The following is an 11,558-nucleotide window of genomic DNA, read 5'->3' on the forward strand; positions in this document are numbered from 1 at the left end:
GAACTAATATCCCAAATCAACCATGTTTTTAATCTCTCTAAACAGCCACTGTGTGCTTTCAACAGACATGCGTCCTTAAAAAAAAAGAAAGCGTTCTGTTAGTCACAATACGCAAGTCAGCCAAATGTCAGCGTGAACCAAGGCTCTGACCGGCGATGTGAGGACTTTCCTCCGAGGCGAGTCTGTGGCGGTCTTCTGGATGGACGGAGCTTCCAGATAGATCCTGTTGCAACGTTTTCCACAACTGATGTTCACGGTACACTTCCCCTTGCCTTCCTGCGCTGATCCATCAAGGGGAGAACTCCTCCGGCTCCAAGGAAAAGTAAACAAGTCCTGAATGGGTCAGGACCAGTCGCGGCCGCACCAGTGTCTGTCGGGCCTCTATGTTTAGGTCGCAGCACGGGGGGATTAGAAGGTGATAAAAGAGACAGAGTGAGAGCGTGTCAGACATTTGAAGTGGTGGACAGGATCGGTTATTTCTGTCTAGTATCTATCCTCTCTTTCAATTTCCGGTATCCCGGAATCAATTTTAGCTTTTATATCCGTGATTAAAGCCATCCAGTGTTTTCCACGCTTTTATTGGGATGGACCAGATGGAGGGTGCTCTTATCAGCACTGCTGCCATCACTGCTTGTTGAAGGAGCACTAGATGACCCAGTGTTTGAGTTTGATATATATATATATATATATATATATATATATATATATATAGAGAGAGAGAGAGAGAGAGAGAGAGAGAGAGAGAGAGAGCGAGAGAGAGCTGTGGTGTTGCTCTCTCTCTCTCTCTCTCTCTCTCTCTCTCTGCAGTTTATTCAACTGCAGGGTCCAATGTGGAAAATGAAAGGGGAATACATGACTATTTAAAAAGGCCCATTTAATAATGTATGGTGGCACAGACATTATCTATTGATTTATTATTTAAATTTAAAGACTGCATGCAATAATATTTAGGTTTTTTGTTGGCAGTTCATAAAATATGATTAGAAAATCTGGTATTTTAACATCGCTTGGTAACCAACCATGTTTTGGAAACTACAATAATTGGAGACTTTGAGCCAGGAGGTGGGCTTTCACACTGTGAGAGCTTGCTTTATTGAAACATACAGCACAATATATAGCTGTGCAATACAGACCACATACCAAGCATGACCTCACACAGTGACTGGGACGTGTGTGGACAGTAAGGGGGCTCCTTTACACCCTGGATGTGAACATTGCAATCCCAAAGTTCAATCCACCCAAGACGCTTTATGTTATGGCTGCACAGTTGGAAAGCTCTTGATGCTCTTGAAGGCGATAGAACTGTGATGTATTAATTGAGAGCCATAAAACTCAGGTGCACTTCAACCAACGGGTCCAACAGAGCCACCCGCCCGGGTCTGGGTGGGTGCTGCTGGGAACTCACATACCAACTCACTCTGAAACACACACACACACACACACACATACCAACACATGGCCACGTGCACGCGGACACAGCCAAACACACTTTGAAACACATACACACACACACGGACACACACACATACACATATAAACATACATCCACATGCACACTGACACACACGACACTTAAACACATGCACGTACACATGCACGAGCATACACACATGTGCACACTGACTCACATGCACAAGCATACATACGCATTGACTCACATGCAGACACACACACACACACACTAAACTACATGTACACACCACTGACAAAAACTAAAACACACGATTACACACATGGACACACACAAGGGTGCAAACACACACACACACACGCATACATACCAACACACAGACACGCACAAACACCTAAACACACTCACACACATCTACATGCACACATCTCACCCACATATACACACACACACATACACACACATCTACACAGATTCAAACACCTACACCCACACACACGCGCACGTACAAATCTGCACATTTGTTGACTTGGTGCTGAGGCCGTATGTTGCTGATCCTGGGGGTGAACAGAGCAAAGAGCCCACATGATCCCCACAGTGAAAGGGATGATTTTCACCCAGTAACCCAGCCTCTGCTCAGAGAGAGAGGCCACAGTAAATAACATGTTTCAAGCTCACTACAGCAATTTCATAGAGAAGAACCTGCTCGTTGTTAGCGGACTGGGAGGACAGATGAACCGGCCTTTTGCTGGCAACGAAAGTCGAGCTGCAGAAGAGGTTTAAGCACTGCTGGGGACAGTAAGACACACGACACGCAACACACAACACGCAACACGCAACAACAATACACAACACACAACATGCAAAATGCAACACAACACGCAACACACAACACACAACACGCAATACACAACACACAACACGCAACACACAACACACAACATGCAACATGCAACACACAACACGCAACACACAACACGCAACGCACAACGCGCAACACACAACACACAACGCGCAACACAAAACATGCAAAACGCAACACACAACACATACAACACGCAACACACAAAACACCATGGAACACACCATGCAACACATCTCGGAACACACAACACACAACACGCAACATGCAAAAACACACTTGTCTTCAGTGTTTGTTTGCTGACATTTGTCCTAACGGAGAGGGTGATGCAGATGGACAGAGCGGACCCTGACTGAGTTGATGCAGAGCGGAGAGGATTGGACGGGTCTTGAAGGAGTTAAGGACGTACCTCTCTTGGGTGGTGGGCAGCTTCTGCTGGCTCATGCCCAGTTTATGTGTGATGAATGAGGCACTTAACTGACGGAGATCTCTTTTGTCCATTTGGATGTTTTAAGAGCTGTGAGAATAAGGGCAGGAATCAACTCCATAATTGTAAAATATAAACATTTTTATATCCATTATCGGCGGTGGAAAGGGTATTTAAAATACGTGAATGTGATTCCTGTATGAGGAACAGAATGGTTTGGTTCATAGTGAGCATCAGAGAGACGCATGGCCTCAGTGGACCGCTTACTTTGGAAGAGGACATTTTATATGTGGAAAATCATTTTTACACACTTTGTCCAAATGTTTACAATGAATCAAAGAAAATAAGCCATACTTGGTGATCATTAAGTTTGGCCTTTTTTCTTTCATTCTCTGTCAACATTTTGTGCCTTTTGGTCTGACTTTAATCCCAACTAGTCTATTGTATCATAATAAAAAGAAGATGTTGTTTATTTGATGTGAAAGGATTTGATTTAGATCTAATAGGGCTTCACTTGTGTACCAGTCTGCATGTGGAGGACTGGTTCCATGCTGGCATGTTGCAGTGATGTTGAATTCATTGAGTAAAGGAGAAAGTGAACGTAAGCACGGTCCCACAGAAATGCTTCTCAGCACTCAGGCCACAGGAAATGAAATCACAACGCTGTTTTAAAAGGTTCTGCTTCATAAACACAGCCACAGCAGTAATGGGTGTGTGTTACTTTGCAGTGAACATCAAATAAAGCTTCAAACCCTGTTCCTGTTCCTGCTCTTATGCCTGAGGAGCTCTTCCTCGTCCTCAATGCTGTGCAACTGTAGAGCAGGGACCATGTTTATCTCAGGGGAAGCTTTCGTAGAAACGGCAACAATTTGAACCCGCTTGATTTTATGTGGAAAATGCGAGGCACGCCTGCAGAAACGGACCCCCGCACCGATCGGGACCATGTTGGGGGCAGATATTTTCCATGAAGAAACTTCATTACCTTGTAAACAGCCCGGCATTGTCATGTTTCAGATGCTAACCACCAAGTCTGGGGAGAATATCAGTCGTTGTGCTTTAATGGACATACCTTACTCTGTCTGCCCTGAGAATGCCTCACCTCAAGAAAAGACTAAACACACCCTCTGTGCAGAACACGTTGTGTAACCCTCCACTTTCATCTCGGCTCCACTCAGTGGAACATAATTAAAACCATGGCTGTGTCCGTTGACTCGCCGGCGACTCAGCGCTTTGCACATCATTGTGTCGTCAATGTGTTTGTGCGTGTGTGTGCGTGTGTGTGTGTGTGTGTGTGCGTGTGTATGTGTATGCGTGTGGTAACGCAGGTGCGTGCCTGCATGCTGGAATCTGTGTTTCATCCTGTAGCTGGCTATCATCATGTGCGTGTGTGTGTGTGTGTGTTACGTGTTGTGTGCGTGCATGTGCGTGCAGGTGCACGTTTGGATCTCCCTCCTGGTGAGGATGAGTCAGTGAGAAGTAGTGGCTGATTTATAGGGGATGTTTGTGAACTTGAAAGGGGGGGCCACCTGTGTGGGTAGGGGGAATAAAGCGGCCATTGTACTGGCCGTGTGTGAGCCTTTCTTGAAGTCTAAATCACTGGCTTCAACTCTCTGAGGTGAAAGTCTCTCTTTATAAGTGCCGGTCTCACATTGCTGATTTTAACCCCATCCCCCCTCTCCGGTTTTTATGTGTCTATAAAACTGCTGACCTTTTCCAGTATCATGCCACACACGTTTGAGTCGAATCAATCCTCCGGATGGGAGGCAGGGCGCCTCCACATCGCTACGTGTTTACACTCCAGCGATAAGCAACGTTATATAGCCGGTGTTCATTTCCGTCTGCGTAGACGCGCAGGAGCTCAGACACGCCGGGCTCAGACATGCCGGGCTCGGCCCTTGACCGCTGCGGCGCCCGTGACTCCCCGCTCTCCCTGAGGGAGGGTTGGAGGGCGGGGGGAGCAGAGGGGACCTGATCTGCTACCAGACGGCCCCTCAACCTACAGGGGACCTGATCTGCTACCAGACGCCCCCCCTCAACCTACAGGGGATTTCCCCTTTGGCTCGGCAGGAGAATGTTGAGCTTCTTCATGTGGTTTGGTGACACATATGTGATACCTGACACGCGACATGTTTCTGTCACGTTCTGGATACGGAGGCCCATGTGGCACACACATTCTCATGTCACTGGAAAAGCCTTGTATTGAATATTTACAGAACAGATAATAGGAATAGGAATGATTCACACGAGAATCCCGAGAGTCATGTTATGCAGTCGGAGTCACTGCTTTGGTTTCCTCTCATACACGTTGTTATCTGTGAAGTGTGTATGATAAGCGTGTCTTCGAGGCCATGCAGAACATCTCCCAGCAGGCTGTCAGGGATGGATAGTTCTACCTTATCGACGGCCAGCTCAAGACAGAAATGGGAAGGTAACACAGAAGAGCGATGGGTTGTAAAGGGTGCAAAAGTCTGGTTCTAATTTCATGTTCTAAAGTTTTGAACCTTTCGTTCCCTGGAAAGTAAAAGTTATTTTGGGAGAATATGAATGCAGCTCTTAATCAATTTAATGCCTCCCATAAACTTTATGTGTGTTCCCTCGAAGGGCTGGTCTTCATGAAGAACGAGGATGAAGATGATCTTCTCATGAATACACCATCAAAAAGGGATATTTGTGGCTGAAGTGTGTAAACAGAGAGGAGCGCCACAGCTCCTCTGAATAAACCTGGCGGGTCAATGGGAGAAGCCGGAGCTGGCCAATCGTACTCCAAACAGCGGCCTGGCCAGCGGTGCCGGGCCTGGGAGGGTCGCGTTGTGCTGTCCTGTGTGTGTTCTGGTGTGTGTCCGCGTGACATTGACCTTTGTTTCCACTCCGCATAATGAGCACTCTCTGCCTCCCTCGGCCGTTTGATCCTTATTTATGACTGTCTTCCGTTTATTTTTGGAGCATTTTGTTGCTTTTTGTTTTTACCCGCAACTCTGGGCTCTTGAACAGTGTTTGTATCACACTAGTGTGTGCGTGTGTGTTTGTGTGTGTGTGTGTGTATGGTTGTGTGTGTGTCTGTTTGTGTCTCTGTATTTGTGTTTGTGTGTGTGAATGTGTGTGTGTGTGTGTGTGTGTGTGTTTGTGGTTTGTGTATTTGTTTGTGTGTATTTGTGTGTGTGTGTGTGTGTGTGTGTATGTGTGTGTGTCTGTGTGTGTGTGTGTGTGTGTGTGTGTGCGTGCCTGTCTGTGTGTATGTGTGTGTGTATGTGTGTGTGTGTGTGTGTGTGTGTGCGCACCTGAACGCTTTAGCGTCCAACGCTCATAGACTCACTAATCTTGCACAGGAAGTGGCAGTACTTCCTGTGCGCTCCACTTCACTTCCTGCCACGGTGGCGTCCTGAAGCATTGTTGCCCCCGCGTCTCTTCCTCCGTTCACACGCATGTTGACGCACGCTGTTAAGATGGACGCCACCGCGGGGACTACTCTCCGGGTGGGACGTCACAAGTACCGTTCTCAGGTACATGTACTTTAGTCGAGTACTAATGTTTCTGACACCTTCCTACTTTTACGTAGAGCGATGAACACCACGTACAGGATGCAGACCAGAGGGAGACTCCACCACAGAGGAATAGAAACCATAGCCAAACCATAACCTTAATAGTCTTTGATTATATTAATATGACGTAGATATACGCAGAAACAGCCGGTACAAATGTCAGAGGGCTACTTTATACTTTTACACTTACATACTTTTATAATTCCGTTCTGATACACATTTGCTTAATTAAGACGTTGAATCGGTATTTCTACCTTTACCAGAGTCATTCTATAGAAAAGTACCTGTATTTGTACTTGAGTAAAGAATGTGGTGATGCAGATGACTGAAGGCATGAATGAATGAGTCGTGTTGCTGTTCGGTAAAGACCAGCAGGTGTGGGCCTTCAACGCACCACTACCACTACGACTACTATCACTGCCATCCATCACTGCTGTCCTCTTTGTTTCCATGATGGGTGAGGAAGTGATACAGTTCGGCTGTAAGAACGGCTGCCTTCGTCAAAGCTGTCTTTCAATGAAGCGATGGTGACTAATGTGTGAGTGGGAAATATGCTTTCCTCTCCTGCCTTTGTGACTCAACCTGACAATCCCCTTTTATAACGAGGTGGAAGTCTTGGATACCACAGAGAACGGTGCTTTCCCCTGGAGTTGTAGGTGCAAATCTCTTTTAATCATTACTCTCTGTGTGTTTGTGTGTGAGTGTGTGTGTCTGTGTGCGTGTATGGTTCTGATTCTGATTTGAATGTGCTTGTGCGTGTCTGCATGTGTGTGCATGTGTGTGTGTTCATGTGTGTGTGCATGTGTGTGTGTGTCTACTCTGCACATGTATGCGTGTGTGTGCGTGCATGTTACTGTATGTGTGTGTGTGCATGTGTGTGTTGCATGTGTGTGTGGGTGTGTGTGTGTGTATATGTATGTCTGTGTGTGCATCTGTCTGAGCGTGTGAATGCGTGTGTGTGTGTCTGTATGCGTGTGTGTGTATGCGTGTGTGTGTTCCTTGCTGAGTCACAGCAGCCTTCCTGAAAGGAGGCTACATCTCATCCCGGCGCACGGAACAATCTCCCAGCTTTGAATCACCACCGCACATGCTCAGTGGCGCCTCAATAATTCAGGGGTCGGTGGAGAACGTAAAGGTTCATACCAGGAACCGGCTGACACCGTTTGGTTTCTGGTCAGTGACATGAATCATGACACCATAAGTACTCTGACCTGACGGGACCCGACATCGGCACCTGCAGCTCAGTGTGTGAGTGAGGTCAGAGCCACTGTGTGACGGAGCTGTAGAGAGCACATGCTTGGTGTGGCCTCATACCCACACATGACCCTTCAGAAGGAGATAGTTTGTCTATCTGGGTACTGGGTTCCACTGTGTCTTCACGTGGGGGGTAATATGTGTGCTGTAATCGCTCTGGTTCCAGTGCAGCTTCTCAGCGCCCTAATGAAGGCCAGACTGTGGGAAAGCTGGTAGTTAAAGCGAATGGGCCGTGACTCGCTGACAGACGCTCCCCCCGGCTTCTCCCCCAGTCCTCCTAGCGTAGAGTCCTCCCAGTCCTCCCAGTCCTGCCAGTACCCTAGTCCTCCTAGCCTAGAGTCCTCCTATTCCCCCTACCCTAGAGTCCTCCTAGCATAGAGTCCTCCCAGTCCTCCTGTCCTCCTGGTCCTCCTGTCCTCCTGGTCCTCCTGGTCCTCCCAGTCCTCCCAGTCCTCCCAGTACTCCTGTCCTCCCAGTCCTCCTGTCCTCCCAGTCCTCCTCTCCTCCCAGTCCTCCTGTCCTCCCAGTCCTCCTGTCCTCCCAGTCCTCCTGTCCTCCCAGTCCTCCCAGTCCTCCCAGTCCTCCTGTCCTCCCAGTCCTCCTCTCCTCCCAGTCCTCCCAGTCCTCCCAGTCCTCCCAGTCCTCCCAGTCCTCCTGTCCTCCCAGTCCTCCTGTCCTCCCAGTCCTCCTGTCCTCCCAGTCCTCCCAGTCCTCCCAGTCCTCCTGTCCTCCCAGTCCTCCTCTCCTCCCAGTCCTCCCAGTCCTCCCAGTCCTCCCAGTCCTCCTGTCCTCCCAGTCCTCCTGTCCTCCCAGTCCTTCTGTCCTCCTGTCCTCCCAGTCCTCCCAGTCCTCCTGTCCTCCCAGTCCTCCTGTCCTCCTGCCCTCCTGTCCTCCTGTCCTCCCAGTCCTCCTGTCCTCCCAGTCCTCCCAGTCCTCCCAGTCCTCCTGTCCTCCCAGTCCTCCTCTCCTCCCAGTCCTCCCAGTCCTCCCAGTCCTCCTGTCCTCCCAGTCCTCCTGTCCTCCCAGTCCTGCTGTCCTCCTGTCCTCCCAGTCCTCCCAGTCCTCCTGTCCTCCCAGTCCTCCTGTCCTCCTGCCCTCCTGTCCTCCCAGTCCTCCTGTCCTCCTGTCCTCCCAGTCCTCCTGTCCTCCCAGTCCTCCCAGTCCTCCCAGCCCTCCCAGTCCTCCCAGTCCTCCCATCCCTCCCCTCTATCTGCTCTCTGGCGGAGCCTCCCGTCTTCGTCTTTAACATCGGAGGTAGGCCATCCAGAATACCATAGCAACCACCCAGAACATCATGTCAACCATCTAGAACACAACACCATAGCAACATCCCAGATTACAATAGCAACCACCCAGAACACAACACCATAGCAACCACCCAGACTACCATAGCAACCACCCAGATTACCATATCAACCACCACGAACAAAACACCATAGCAACCACCCAGATTACCATATCTTCCACCCAGAACACAATACCATAGCAACCACCCAGAACACAGCAACATAGTAACAACCCAGATTACCATAGCAACTACCTAGAACACCAAGTCAACCATATAACACGCCTAGTGTTGTGTATGACTAAAACAGCCATACATAAACACCATAGCAACCACCCATAACACCCTATAAACCATCTAGAACCAACTAGCAACCACCTACAACACCCTAGCAACCAACCAGCATACCCTAGTAACCATCCAGAACAACCTAAGAACCATCCATAACACCCTTGCAGCCACCCCGCATACCCTGGTAACCATCCAGAATACTATAGCAAAAACCGAAAACCAAATAGAAGATCCCACCATAGAAACCACTCAGAGAACCCTACCAATCACAGAGAACAATAGTGATCTCTCAGAATACCTTGCCATAGGCACACCATAGCAACCATACAGAACACCATAGCAACCATACAGCACACTCCGGCCCGCACCTAGGATACCGTAGCAACCACCCAGAACACCATAGCAATCACCCATAACACCCTGGCAACCACCCATTGCATCCTAGTAACCACCTGTATCACCGTGAAAACCCAACACTAGCAACGGTGCAGGACAACCTAGCAACTGTGCAGAACACCCTAGTACCCATCCAAACCCCCAAGAAGCAACACCTAACACCATAGCAGCCACCATAAAACTAAAGATCTACTTCACGTCACTCTAATGTACATTCCTAATAAACCAGGTACTGAGAACCTGATCTTCCGCAAGCTTCGTACCATAATTCCTTCAGAAATGGAACTATAATTATCAATTATAATTATTGAATTATTATTGTTATTATGATTATTACTATTATTCATAATTATAATACAATTATCATATGAAACTATATTTGAGTAGGATATGTTTTTAAGGAAAATAAGTTGTGGTAAGTGTACTTTATTAAGTTTTTCATTCATTTCTCAGGCTGAATAAATACAGTAATTGCAGACCCATACTGAAATGATGTAAGACCTTCGGCTGATGTCCTATGAAGCCCCAGCTTCACCACCACTGTAATTTGCCTTGCATCTCGTCAGACAAATTTCACTCTAATTACACCGCAAAGCCTCTAATTAGCATCCGCCGATGTGCCTCCGAGCCCCCTAAAAACACAGCGAGAGCAGTGCTGCATGCCAGGTCTCCAGGATCCCCGGGTAATGAAAGCAGCTCTGCCTGCGTGAGGCCTGGGCTTCATCTGGGTTGCTGCTGCCGCTGCTGCTGTTTCTGCTGCTGCCGCTGCTGCTGTTTCTGCTGCCGCTGCTGCTGTTTCTGCTGCCGCTGCTGCTGTTTCTGCTGCTGCCGCTGCTGCTGTTTCTGCTGCCGCTGCTGCTGTTTCTGCTGCCGCTGCTGCTGTTTCTGCTGCCGCTGCTGCTGTTTCTGCTGCTGCTGCTGCTGCTGTTTCTGCTGCTGCCGCTGCTGCTGTTTCTGCTGCTGCCGCTGCTGCTGTTTCTGCTGCCGCTGCTGCTGTTTCTGCTGCTGCCGCTGCTGCTGTTTCTGCTGCCGCTGCTGCTGTTTCTGCTGCCGCTGCTGCTGTTTCTGCTGCCGCTGCTGCTGTTTCTGCTGCTGCCGCTGCTGCTGTTTCTGCTGCTGCCGCTGCTGCTGTTTCTGCTGCTGCTGCCGCTGCTGCTGCTGCTGCTCCCTAGGCTACAGTTCCACAAGAACCTTTTATCTGGACCCATGTGGAGCTAGAACAACTGGTGAGGAGGAGGGCTGGCTGCCTGGAGGCCTATTCTGGAGGCCTGTTCTGGAGGCCTGTTCTGGAGGCCCGTTCTGGAGGCCCGTTCTGGAGGCCTGTTCTGGAGGCCCATTCTGGAGGCCCGTTCTGGAGGCCTGTTCTGAAGGCCTGTTCTGGAGGCCTGTTCTGGAGGCCTGTTCGGGAGGCCCGTTCTGGGCATGCAGCAACCAGAGCCTCCTGCCTCCCTGTGTTATGGACCAGAGTCCAGGCCTCTTCTGACTCCAGGATCCACCAAAAACCTTACTATGAACCTTTCATTGTTTTACATTTCTTTCTCTCTCTTGGCCTCTCCCTGGCTATGTTTGGTTTTTAATATAATAATAATGTATAAACCTTTGAGGTCTGTTGGCCGTATCTGAGGGAACAGATGCACCTTCTGCAGGCTCTTGGTGGGAAACAGGGGAGCGGAAATCAAGAGAGGGTCATGACCCCTCTTGTTTTGAAGTCACTGGTGCTCCTCAAAAGATCCAGGGTGTCAGCAATTCAGGAGAGTGTTTACAAGCTTCAGTAGTAAGACGCTCACCTCAATCAAGGCTTGTATGAGGAGGAGCAATATCAAGACTTTCAGAGTAAAGTAAGTAAGTACAATTTATTTATAAGGCACATTTAAAAACATTTTTCACTGGCCAAAGTGCCGTACATGGTGCAAAAAAGGAATATAAAAGAACACATAACACATACACAGACAGTACATGAAAACTTTAAAATAACAACATATCACCAAAGGGGAGGAAAGGCCAAGGAGAAGAGGTGTGTTTTGAGCCTAGATTTAAAAATGATGACAGAAGGAGCGTCTCTAATTGAAGGCGGCAGTTCATTCCAAAGGCGT

This window comes from Pollachius pollachius (assembly GCF_949987615.1).
Source record: "Pollachius pollachius genome assembly, chromosome: 1".
Taxonomy (NCBI): domain Eukaryota; kingdom Metazoa; phylum Chordata; class Actinopteri; order Gadiformes; family Gadidae; genus Pollachius; species Pollachius pollachius.